The 13,628-nt window shown below is 38.8% G+C and overlaps 1 protein-coding gene across 1 annotated transcript in view; it reads right to left on the bottom strand.

Annotated features, from left to right (window-relative positions):
• COL12A1 (collagen type XII alpha 1 chain) overlaps window positions 1-6,460 on the bottom strand; it is a 149,467-nt gene extending 143,007 nt beyond the window's left edge. Inside the window, exon 1 of the mRNA XM_058435132.1 lies at window positions 6,390-6,460. The gene's annotated coding sequence lies outside the window, so the exon portion shown is untranslated. The remainder of the gene's footprint in view (window positions 1-6,389) is intronic.
• Between the last annotated feature and the right edge of the window lie 7,168 nt (window positions 6,461-13,628).

Below are 13,628 nucleotides of genomic sequence, written 5' to 3'. Positions count from 1 at the left end.
GAAGTCAGGCATCCCCCTCTCACACAAGTGCACCCGGAGGCTGGAAAGGAAGGCTTTATCCTCTCAAATCTTTTGTCTGGTTTTGTTTTTAATATCAAGGAGGAAAACTTCCCAAAGACCGCCCTTTACATCTCATGGCCCAGTTCCCTCCTAGGCCACTTCTGGTCAAGAGAAATGACATTTATTCTGTTGCTTTTCACACACATAGACAAGATAGACACATGCTGTAGAGAAGTACTTTTTAACTAATTTCCTCACAAGGGCACCATCCCCTTCAGCTGGAATGCACTCAATTTACATTTCACCAGAATTTTCATGAGAGAACCTGAGATGATCAGCATCATGCTTCCAATGTATTCTGGTGTTTCCATACCTTGTTCCAGTGATCTGTTGCTCCATAAAAAGTCGGTCCCAAACATAGCTTAAAGCAGTTAATCATTTATCTTTCTCATTGGTCTTGGCTGAATGGACTCTGCTAGGCAGCTCTCGCATGGGGTCGCTACGCAGCTGCGGTCAGGCAGTGGCTGGGGCTGGGGTCATCTTGAAGGCTTCTTCACTCACATGCCTGGCACCTCATCCAGGCTGGAAAGAGTCCAATAGCTGCAGGCTAGAACAGCTGGGGCTCCGTGAACCTGTCTCTTTCTTTCTAGGAAGCTTTCTACATGCTGACTTCACGGTAGGTGGACTTTTCACGTGGCAACTGAGGCTCCCTTAACAGGTGTCCCATGAAAAACTGTCAGAAGCTGCCTGCCCTTGTCTAACCTAGCCTTGGAAGTCACACGGCATCACTTTTGCTACATTTATTCATCAAGACAGCTACAAAACCATCCAGGTTCAAGAGAAGGGAACATAAACTCCACCTCTTGTTAAGAGAAGTTTCAAAGAATTAGTGGACATTTTAATACCACCACATACTCCTTAGAGATTGCCCCCACTGTTAACCATTTAGCTGAACCACCTCTTAATTCACCCGCGACTCCACTAAACCTGCTTTCTATGGCCACCTGGACCTCCAGTCCCACATCTCTCAGCGTTCTCCCTGTGGATAACTTTCACATTCACTTCACAGATCTCCAACGATGGACTGTTTGGAGGCAGAGATCATGGTCTTTGTGAAAAGAGACCAGGACTTCTAGTTAATCCCTATATTTCAATAAAGCCAAAATCAACCCTACTAAGACAAAGACTTTCAAAATCAGTGTTTCCAACTAGTAAAGTTATAGGCTTTATTTTCTCTCATACTTTTTGGTCTCCAAAGGAGAAGTAAAGCACAAAAATATCCAAATAGCAATGTGGAAGGTTGTCCTACACCAACAAGGCCCAAGACTATCTGGCTAAAGGTTTGTCCATCCCTTGAATGGACATGAGCAGAAAATCAAAAAGCAGGAAGGCCAGTGCAGGAGGAATTGTTTCCTTGGCAGGCCGTTCTAAGCCCACCTATGCTCCTGCCCCTCTGAAGGTGAAGGATTGGTTTTATACTGCTTTGTCTATCTAGTAAAAACAATGACCAGCTTGGGCAATATGGAAAGACCTCATCTCAGCCGGGCAGTGGCTCACGCCTGTAATCCCAGCACTTTGGAAGGCCGAGGCAGGCAGATCACGAGGTCAAGAGTTCAAGCCCAGCCTGGCCAACACAGTGAAGCCCTGTCTCTACTAAAAATACAAAAAAAAAAAAAAAAAAAAATAGCTGGGCGTGGTGGCAGGTGCCTGTAATCCCAGCTACTTGGGAGGCTGAGGCAAGGAGAATTGCTTGAACCCAGGAGGCAGAATTTGCAGCAGGCGACAGTGAGACTCTGTCTCAAAAAAAAAAAAAAAAAGAAAGACTTCGTCTCTACATAAAATAAATTTTAAAATTACTTAAATATAAATATTAATTAAATATAAATAGTTCCAGCTACTTGGGAGGCTGAAGTAGGAGGATCACTTGAGCCTGGGAGGTTGGGGCTACAGTCAGCCACGACTGCACCACTACATCCAACGCGGGTGACAGAGCAAGAACTTGTCTCAAAACAAAACAGAAGACAAAAAACAGCAAACAAAACACAGTGAGCATCTGCAATCTTGTCTCATTTATTCTTGAATGTTTCTCTGCTTAGTATCAGTTAAGCAGACTGATATTTTCTTGAATGAAAGATTGGGCTGAGAACCTGGAGATATGAGTATTCCTCAAGACAATTTCACAGAGAAAAATTAAAGAAAAATTCTTAGGGATGGCTTAACCATTTAGAAAGAAAATGAAACATATTGTACACATAATAGAAGGAAGAAAGAAAAGGACTTCAATGTAGCTTAATCAAAGACATATAATGCACTCTGTGTAAACAAATCATTCAAATCCTGAGTATCTTTGATTCAGCCTTAAATTATGTTAACATTATTTTGTTTGTTCATTTCGTTTGTTTTGTTTTAAGTAGGAATGTTGAGAGAAACAGGAAGTTGTACTTTTGAGAATGCAAAGCACAACATTTACAGCTACTTTGTTTCAATACAATAGACCTGAGAAGTTATACTTACAAGCTACAAAATATAAGTAAAATTTATACTTATTCTGCATTTTGTCATCACAAAATTGAGTTTCTGTCTAATTCTGTGACTAAGTTTAGAGTTTTCCTCTAAACTTTAGAAGCCTATCTTACTAGCTTTAAGGATTTCTATTTTTAATCTTGATGTTACAAATATTTGTTTTGGAAACCGCATAGCTAACAGACTTAATGGTGAAAAGTTGAAATCGTTTTTTCTAAGATCAGGAACAAGACAAGGATACCCACTCTCACCACCTTTATTCAACATAGTACTGGTTACATGATCTTTTTTTTTGAGACGGAGTTTCGCTCTTTCACCTAGGCTGGAGTGAAGTGGCACAATCTCAGCTCACTGCAACCTCCACCCCCCAGGTTCAAGCAATTCTCATGCCTCAACAGCTGGGATTATAGGCGCCTGCCACCACGCACAGCTAACTTTTGTATTTTTAGTAGAGATGGTGTTTCACCATGTTGGCCAGGCTGGTCTCGAACTCCTGACCTCAGGTGATCCACCCACCTCAGCCTCCCAAAGTGCTGGGATTACAGGCGTGAGCCACTGCGCCCGGCCGTACATGATCTTATACTTAGAAAACCCTAAAGATTTCATGAAAAAAGACTATTAGAACTAATAAACTAATTCAGGAAAGTTGCAGGAAACTAAATCAACGTACAAAAATCAATCGCATTTCTATACCCTCACAATGAACTATGCAAAAAAGAAATCAGTAAAACAAACCCAGTTAGAATAGCTAAAAATAATAGTAATAAAATAATCCAGAATAAATTAAGCCAAGGAGGTGAAAGATCTGTACACTGAAGACTATAAGACATTGATGAAAGAAGTTGAAGAAGACACAAAGAAATGGAAAGATAGCTCATGTTCATGGATTAGAAGAGTTAGTATTGTAAACATTTTTATACTTCCCAAAGCAATCCATAGATTCAATGTAATCACTATCAGAATTCCAATGACATTTTCCGCAGAGACAGAAAAAATAATCCTAAAATTCATATGGAACCACAAAAGATCGTGAATAGCCAAAGCAATCGAGCAAAAAGAACAAAGCTGGAGACATCAACACTACCTGATTTAAAAATCTACTACAAAGCTAATATAATCAAAACAGCATGGTACTAGCATAAAAACAGCCACATAGACCAACAAAACAGAATAGAAAGCCCAGAAGTAAATCCATGCATTTACAATCAGTTGACCTTCAACAAAGATGCCACGAACACATATTGTGAAAAGGACAACTGTATATCTATCTGCACAAGAATAAAATTAAACCCTCATTTCATACCACATACAAAAATCAACTCAAAATGTATCAAAAACTTAAACATTAAGACCTGAAACTACAAAACTACTAGAAGAAAACATAAGGGGAAAGTTCCATGACATTGGTCTGGGCAAAGATTTTTTGAATATGACCCCAAAAGCACAGGCAACAAAAACAAAACTAGACAAATGGAATTACATCAAACTAAGAAGCATCTGCCCAGAAATGGGAACAAACAATCAATAGAATGAAGAAATAACCCATGGAATAGGAAAATATATTTGCAAGCCATACATCTGACAAGTTAATATCCAAAATATGATAAGGAATTCAAACAACTCAATTAAAGAAAAATAACACAATTTAAAAATGGGCCAAGGACACATTAGTGAAATATTTCACTTAGATAATTTCTATCCTACAACAGCATCTATGAGAAATCCTGGAATTTTTTCTTAATTTCAGACAACACCACTTCCTCCAATATACTATATGGTACAATTATTTTCAGAATGTAGTCATTCTATTAATAAGGGAAAGCATTTTTACATTTTGAACACATTTCTGAAATATTAACTTCCACTTTGGTGAATAGCAGTGGACAAGGCCAGAATTTATGTTTTTCTGTAACATCTTAAACTTACTAGTATTGGTAGAAGTAGTTAGATGAATTCAAGTCCTTTGATTCCAGTCACAAGAATTCTCCTTAAATACTTCCTTGATTTTGTACAATATTCTTAGTTTGAACTTGTTAATTCATCCAATATTTATATTGATCTTAAACAAAATTTGCATGTGGCTAAATATTACTTGTGGATTTCACTTTCATTGATATTTCTATGGTCATTTCACAGTGTTTTTAAAATGTGACCTGTTGGATTTCTACTTTCACGAAGTTAATGTCATTTTCGGCCTAAAACTTGTCCTTTTAAATACTTTCCTCTGGTACTTGAAAATAGCGTGTATGTTCTGTTTACATGCCATGAATGCTATCAATTTGTTTATCTGATTAACTTGTCAAACTTTCTAATATAGTTATGTAACACTCCAAAAAAAAAAATGGGCAAAGGACCTGAATAAACATTTCTCAAAAGAAGACTTGGCCGGACGCAGTGGCTCACGCCTATAATCCCAGCATTCTGGGAGGCCAAAGCAGGTGGATCACTTGAGCCCAGGAGTTCAAGACCAGCCTGGACAATATGGTAAAATCCCATTCCTACAAAATATACAAAAAGTAGCCAGGCATGGTGGCATGCACCTATATTCCCAGCTACTAGGGAGGCCAAGATGGGAGGATGGATTGAGCCCAGGAGGTAGAGGTTGCAGTAAGCCAAGATCACGCCATTGCACTCCAGCCTGGGCACCAGAGTGAAAGCCTGTCTCAAAAAAAAAAAAAAAGTTCAAATCATTAATCATTAGGGAAATGCAAATTAAGACCACAGTGAGATATTATCTCATACCTGCTAGTATGACTATTATCAAAAAGATGAAAAATAACTACTGTAGGTGAGAATATGGGGAAAAGAAAACCCCTACACATTGTTGATGGGAATGTAAATTAGTACAGCCATTATGGAAAACAATAGGAAGTTCCTCAAAAAATTAAAAATAGAACTACTCTCTGATCCAGCAATCCCACTACTGGGTATATATCCAGAGGAAACCAAGTCAGTTAGCCAAAGAGATATCTACACGTGCATTGCAGCATTATTCACAATTGCCAAGGTATGGAAACAACCTAAGCATTCATCAACAAATGAATAAACAAAGGAAATGTGGTATGTACACATAATGGAATACTAATCAGCCTTTGAAAAGAAGGAAATTCTGTCATTTGCGACAACATGGGCGAACCTGGAGGACATTGTATTAAGTGAAATAAGACAGGCACAGAAAGAAAAATACCACATGATCTCACTTTTATGTGGAGTGTTAAAAAGTCAAACTCATAGGAACAGAGAGTAAAATGGTGGTTAACAAAAGCTAGGGTTTAGGAGAGTAGGTCGATGTTGGTCAAAGGACACAAAATTTCAGTTAGTAATAAGTTCAAGATATCTATTGTACATCATCGTGACTACAGTTAATAATATATTGTATACTTGAAAATTACAAAGAAAGCAGATTTTAAGTGTTCTCACTTAAGACCAGCTTAAAAATAAGTATATGAGGCAACACATGTTAAATAGTTTTATTTACCCCTCCTACAAGGTATATATATATACACATATATATATTTATATGCCTTGTGGTATATAAACATATATAAATATTTATTTTAACATATATATTAAGTATATATATGTATATATATATATATACACACCTTGTGGGAGTTACATAATAAAACATCATGTTGTACACCATAAATAGATGCAGTTTTTACTTGTCAATTTAAAAATATTCAAAATTGCATTATTATAAAAATATTAAAACATCAAGAACAGCATGTATTCAGAGGATGCTCATAAAATATTCATTTCTTCAACAGATATTATGTAGTAGACTAAAGAATTATAAGACAGCCCTTATATTTCAAGGAACTTAAAATTGAATGGGAGAAATAATGAATGTAAAGCATGCTTACTATTACTTGTATGTATAAGCAGTGTTACCGGAGTTCAGAGCGGCAAATCACTTCTGACTGGCAAGATCTTGATATTTTAAATTTAAATTTACTGAAATTTTATGTAATTCCACGGTAACAAAAGGAATGCGAAGTTTCTTTTCCTCCCTATCCAATACTTCCCCCTAGTGGCGCCATGGCTCCTTAACAATACGGCGCGACTCCCCAGCGGGTAAGAGAAAGGAGGGTGGGAACTTTCACTGCATCAACAAATCACTGTCAAATCTGAATTGGTCTGTGAACATTAGTTTTGAATTGAGACATTTGAAATGGAACCCTTGTTTCTCTTAGAGAGAACTGGTGTCCTCAGCCAAAAAAAGTGTCCTATGTAAAAGTATCACGTTACAGGGCCCAGCCTTTTAACATAAGATGCCCTGGGAAAAAGCAGTAATCCCTGAGAAACAAGATATCAAAAGAAAAAACAGACCTTCCATTACTTTCATGAAAAAGTCAATTTCCCTGTTCCCAGTCAAAAGCTGAGGCTCCAGAATCCCGTGAAATGTTGTCAATGCGACAGGCAATTACATCTTTGAATACTTTTGTTCCACTAACAAAAGAAAAATGTGGATTGTTCTCTAAGTATGGGTTGAGGCACTGTGTGCCTAAAAATGCTTTCTTCTTTCTGTGCCACATGCGAGTTTTATTAGAGAGGTGCTAATAAAAGCCCCAAGCTGAAACAGTCATCTTTACCGGAAACTTTGCAATACAGTTGTCTTTCAGTATCTGCAGGGGATTGGTTCCAGGACCCTCAGGGATACCAAAATCTGCAGATGCTCAAGTCCTGCAGTTGGCCCTGTGGAACCCACTGCTACGAAAAGCAGGCCGTCATATCCTTGGGTTCCTCATTCCTCAAAAACTGCATTTTAAAACAGGGATTGTTTGAATCCGTGGATGCTGAACCTGCAGACAGGGAGAACTGGCTGTACTGTGGCCTCCAGAATTGCTGCTTCAGGGCCTCTCTGAGGAAGCATGGCTCCGTATGTAACTCCCTAAGGGCAGGGACATTTTCTGTCTTCTTCATGGGTGTACATTCCAGGGCCTAGAGCCTTGCCAGGTTCAGAGTAGACTTTTCAATATTTCCTGAATGAATACGTGAAGGAAAACTGCACATTTCTCCATACACACCAGCTCTGCCCCAGGACACAAGGAAGGGTAGCTTTGGGAGCATGTGAAGACAGAGCTTTGGGCAGAGCAGAACCTGGCTGGGTTGACTTCTCCTGGAGTGGACAAGAAGGGGTGGGCGGGGATATGGAAGATCATGTTCCTGGGCATGTGATGTGTCAGTGACTCAACAAAATTAACTTTAAAGGGTAGCAATATTCCTGAATGGACAGGTGCGGGCTCAGAATAATGGTTATTTGGGAACTAGCGTAGATGTAACCTTAGCTGACTCCCAAGCTGGCGTGGCTTCAGCATAACACAGCATTAACAGCCTCATGTCTCCTGAACAGTGCTTGTTCAGTTCTCCCATTCTCATATTCTCACATTCCAGTGTCTTGGAGGTTGTGTTCCTTTATAAGGAAAATGCTGCAACTGTAAATTATAACTGAAATCCCTAGATCATCTCCACTGTCTGCTTTCCTGTTTTCCTCTGGTTATAGAAGGTAGAAATCTAAGAATAATGTAGACTATCCTTTTTACAAATTTACCCGTTTTGCTATTAACTTTCTATTCATTTTGCTTTCTTTGTGGCAGTTATTCTGCGTCTCACACAAAACATAACTTATAAGATATTAGGTTACTGTTAATATCGTTACTAGCACCTCCTGCCACCCTTACTTTCATCCAAGCTGACAACTCACTTTGCTCAATAGTCTGAAATCTTGCTTAGTTTATTATAATAGCCTCCTCATTATCCATTTTATCTCCACTCTGGTCCATCTTATATATTACTGCCTAAATCTTCTGAATTTCTATAATCATATTTTCTCCTACCCCCAATAGTGCCCCATCAAAAACTCAAGAAATAGGCTGGGCATGGTGGCTCATGCCTATAATTTCAGCATTTTGGGAGGCCGAGGCAGGTGGATTGCTTGAGGTCAGGAGTTCGAGACCAGCCTGGCCAACATGGTGAAACACCCATCTCTACTAAAAATACAAAAATTAGCCAGGTGTGGCGGCACGTGCCTGTAGTCTCAGCTACTTGGGAGGCTGAGGCAGAAGAATTGCTTGAACTTGGGAGGCAAAGGTTGACATGAGTCGAGATCGTGCCACCGTACTCCAGCCTGTACAACAGAACAAGACTCTGTCTCAAGGAAAGTAAAAATAAATAAAAAATAAAAAGAGGTTTAATCTGTAAGAAAATCTTCAGAGCATTAGCTCCTTAAATAGAAGCCACTAACTGGCAGGAAGTGAGCCCTAAAACAAACTGCCAACGATGTTACCCTTCATTTGGTAGATCCCAGGCAGTCAGAGCCCTTCCTTGAAATTTTTGAACTTGGAATCAAAAACAGCCCTTATTTTCTGTCAGGTGTGTCCCACTGAAATTCCCCTGTTGAATCCCTAACTCCCAATGCGACCGTATTTGGAGATAGGACCTATAGGGAGGTAATAAAGGTTAAATGAGGTCATAAGTGTGGGGGCCCAATCTGATAGTACTGGTGTCCTTACAAAGAGAGAAAGATACCCCGCAGCTTGTTCACTGTCCACACATCACAAGGAAAGGCCATGTGAGAAGGCCACCCTATCTGCAAGCCAGGAAGGGAGCCCTCACTGGGAACCAGATGAGCCGGCACCTTGATCTGGGACTCCTAAGGCTCCAGAACTGTGAGAAACTAAATTTCTATTGTTGAAGCCATCTGGTCTGTATACTGTTATAGCAGCCCAAACCATCTAATGTAAGTGGTGAAGCTGGGAAGCATGTCATCAGAGGATACATTTCTGCCATGCTCAACAAGGGAATTTCAAAGGATGAACCACAAGAGATGGAGAGTCCGTGCTCCAGTTGTTTATACATAGGACAAAGAGCAGAACACTGTCAGAAGTATTCTTCTTTCTTTTGTACCTACTATGTGTATGAATGAGTTTTATAATCAGAAAGTGTTTTAAATAATAATAAATGCATGGTGTTCTTTATTAAGTGTTCTATATAACTCCACTTCTTTTTCTCAGCCTACTTTATAATCATCTAAAACAAAAAAGGAATTTCTACCAACTAAAAGGCTTGATTTGGAAACCAATTATCAAAAATGTATGATTTAAGCTAGGCTGCTACAGCTTTGGGAAATGAACATAGGGAATCTTTCAAGACTTGAGAAATAAACTCATGTTCAAAATTAGTTCTTGAGAAATGCATCTTTTTGTTTTGTTTTCTTTTCATTCTGTAAAGGGATTCTGTCTGTTGCTTTTCGTCCAGACTTTTTTTTATAAATATGGACAGAGGTAAACAAAAAAGAGACTCCAGGCTCCTCATCCTTGACTGAGACTTCCTGGTCTGTTCCTTTGTTGTATGGTCCAACTAAAGTGGAAAGAAAACTTTTTTTGAAATCATTTTAATGATCATTAGGATAGAATTAAGATGGAGAAATGATCAACTGTAAAGATGTGTTTTTGTGACCAAAACAGTCAAGATGGTTCACTGCATACTGATTTCCCAAAGCAGGTACTATTTTAGGAAAAAGCACTGCAGGGAGAGCATCCAAATGTTAATGGCCATAGGCTGTTCTAGTTATAACTGCATTAACTGGGGTAAAATGGCCTGGAAAGAGAAAAAACAAGGCCAAACAAGGATATCAGCTTTTAGCCACCAGACTAATGCTAGAGAATATTTTTAGCAGCTCCCCAGAGGGAAGATGATGGCCTCCTCCAGGAGGTCAATAAAGATCTGGCATAATCTCAGAATTCAAGAAACAGCCCACTTACATTATACTAATGGAACATTGATAATTAGAAATCAACACTCAAATCCAAATTTACATACATACATGCATATATTCTGGCATTAAATCTGCAATATCTAATGTTAGGAATTTCCCTTCCTTTAACTGACTTCATGTATGCCTTAAAATTACCGTTTCTTTCTTTTTTTTGAGAGAGAGAGTCTCATTATGTTGCCCAGGCTGGATTCCAACCGCTGGGCTCAAGCCATCCTCCCTTCTCAGCTTCCAAGTAGCTGAGATTACAGGCACGTGCCACCATGCCTGGCTTACAATTACCATTTCAGTAGGCAATTTTCTAGTTTCCAAACAATGTAATTGTGAACATTTAATCCTTTTTTCCCTCCAGTATATTATACTGAGATAAAAATTTAGAAAATGTCTTGGGTTTTTATTGGTTTTCCTCATTAATGAGTCCTTCAAAATATCCTTGACTTGTAGAAGCTGTTTTATTTTATTTTTTTCAGGTAGTAAATAGCAGCTGTAAAACTATAATTTCAATAGAAATAGGCAACTGGAGTAGATACACAGCCAGACTCACAGGAGTCTGAGAGAAGAGCGAAATTAAAAAATTGCCAATTCTTATGATGGTAATTCATCAGACATAACCACGAATACAACAATATTCAAAAGGAATAAAGTTTGTGGGGAAAGCAACCAGTAAAATTATCCTAAGTACTTTTTTTTCTTTTTTCTGCATTTAGGAAGTAACATGGTACATAACAGATAAACAACGGGCTTCAGAATAAGACATATGTAGGTTTGAGTTCTAGTTCAAATGTAATTATTGTGTATTTGATCTCTGTATGTTCTCAGCTTCCAGTTCTTACTAATAATATTAACAATAACTGCCTGAGATAGATTGTCTACATTAATTTAGATTTGAGATTCTTGCTAAATCGGTATTATGGTTATCAGATCGTGTTGCATATTATGAAACCAGAAAACAAATCTATCTAGACCCTGTGTGTAGTGGCATGACCATTTGTTGTGCTAGTCACTGGGGAAGAGAGAACAATTGCTGCTTTCTCCAGCTCCCTATACTCCACAACACTTGTCCTCTTTCTGCAATTCATCCCTGCAAATCAATTTCCTTCTCCCATTCCTTGGAATGCTTTTCTTCTCACTGTTAGCTGGGTCCTTCTTTTTTTCTGGTCTCAGTTCAAATGTAACTTTATTCAGCCCTTTTCTAGCTTCCACTGCGCTATTCCTCCTAATAAATTACCTGTTGATCTGCAGTTCCCACTATAGGACAGTATCAGGTTTATGAATTATTTGTTGTCTATCTCCACCAACTAGAATGTAAGCCCCATGAAGGAGCTTGCTCATCTATTTCACAGCTGTATTCTCTGAGCCTCCAACAGTGCTTTATACAAAGTAGACTCTCATACTCAGTAAGAAATTGTGGGATGGATGGATGAGGAAGGGTAAGGTTTAAGTGAATGATAAAGATCCTCCTCTGCTCATAATCTGAACACTTTCCATCGTTTTCATGGCTAACAGCTGCTCTTAGCCTTCATCACCTCTCATCTAGGTTGCTGCAGTACGCATCTTAAAGGATCTGCCTGTTTCTACCACTGCCCCTCTATGGTCTATTTTATCACAACAACCAGGCTAGTCCTCTTTAAAACATGTAAGTCATTCTTCATTGAGAAATCCTATGATGGCTCTCCACGTCACTCAAAAGCCAAAGTCCTTAAAATAACCTACAAGGCACTACTTGATGTGGTCCACCCCCTACTAACTTCCTCTTCCTCACCCAGTGGTATCTACTCTTGCCTTTCTGTTCTTTGAACATGCCAGGCACCTTAGGACATTTGCTCTAAGCTGTTTCCTTTTCCTAGAGTGCCTTTTGCCCATATACAGTTAGCCCTCCGTATCTGTGAGTTCCACATCTGTGGATTCAACCAACAGCTTCAAAGTATTTGGCAAAAAATAAATGGCTGCATCTGTATTGAACACATACAGACTTTCTTACTGGTCCTTATCCCCAAAACAATACAGTATATTTACATAGCATTTATCCTGCACTAGGTATTATAACAAACCTAGAGATTATTTAAAGTATGCAGGAGGATGTGCATAGGTTATATGCAAACACTACACCATTTTATGTAAAAGGCTTGGGCATTCACAGATTTCCGCATCTGTAGGAGGTCCCAGAACCAGTTTCTAACACAGTGGGATGACTGTTTCTGACCAGTTCACTTTCGGATGTCTCGAAATAATCTGACCTTCCTGTTGAAGCCTACCCTAACTTTAATACTGCAACCAACCATCCACACCCATGTCAGTTCTCCCCTTTGGTCTTTTTCCATAGAACTTATCTTTTAACCTACTGTGCAATTTATTTTTAAACTCTTTCCTACTACCCCTTTCTACAACATATGAGGGAGGAATCTGCTTTTGTTCACCAATGATTCCTAAGTACCTAAAACCGTAAATAGTTAGTACACAGTAGGCACTCAGTATCTCTTGACGAATTACCAATCTCGATATATATAGAAGGAAAGTCCTGAAGTGGTTCACAAGATGCTACTCTCCACATGGACGCACACCAGGACCCAGGAAAAGGGAGTCCCAAACTTGAAGTCTATGAAATTTCCAGCTTCATGCATAGTTCTCTCAAAGCAGGAAGGGTTCTGCAAACCCTGAAGCAAGCTACCTAGAGCAGCATCGTAATTCTTTTTGATTCTTACTCTCTGTATCTGTTTGCATTTTGTGCTCCCTAAGTAGACCTTTTTGAAACATTCCTATTATGAGAAGCCTATTATGGCTACCATTTATTAAGCACCTAACTACTGTTTAGGGTAAACAGTTGTGGGTCCATTAGATGATAGCCGGGGAGCCCAGGAACTGTCCTGCTTTGGTTGGTTCCCGATGAGAGAAACCTACCTGAACCCACTCTGAGTGTAGAAAAAAACAAATACTGAAATATTTCACAAAGCCATTCTACTAAAGCCTAATTCTAAGCTGTGGGATATATCCAATATTTAAACATACTCTCACATAACTGAGAAAAAAAAGAAATGTAGACCCCAGGAGCCAAAGATAATCTGCTTCCACTACCCCCGGGTTCTAGCATATTCCAAGATATACTGGAGTGGGTAGGGGGAAAAAGCAATATGCATTCAAATGTCAAGTTCAGACCGAAGTTGAGACTCTAATTTTGAGCTGTTAGAAGTAAAATTTCACTAAAATAGTATCACAATAATGTTGCTTTCACAAGTTTAGTGGCAAAAGAATCATTTCTTTGATCCTTAAGATTTACAAGGCTGACCAAAAGTTGAAATTATTGGCATAAAAGTGATAAAATCAGACAAAG

Source organism: Hylobates moloch, unplaced genomic scaffold (genome assembly GCF_009828535.3).
Source record: "Hylobates moloch isolate HMO894 unplaced genomic scaffold, HMol_V3 SCAFFOLD_2, whole genome shotgun sequence".
Classification (NCBI taxonomy): domain Eukaryota; kingdom Metazoa; phylum Chordata; class Mammalia; order Primates; family Hylobatidae; genus Hylobates; species Hylobates moloch.
The sequence above is the reverse complement of the archived record's forward strand: the minus strand, read 5'-3'. Positions and strand labels throughout refer to the sequence as shown.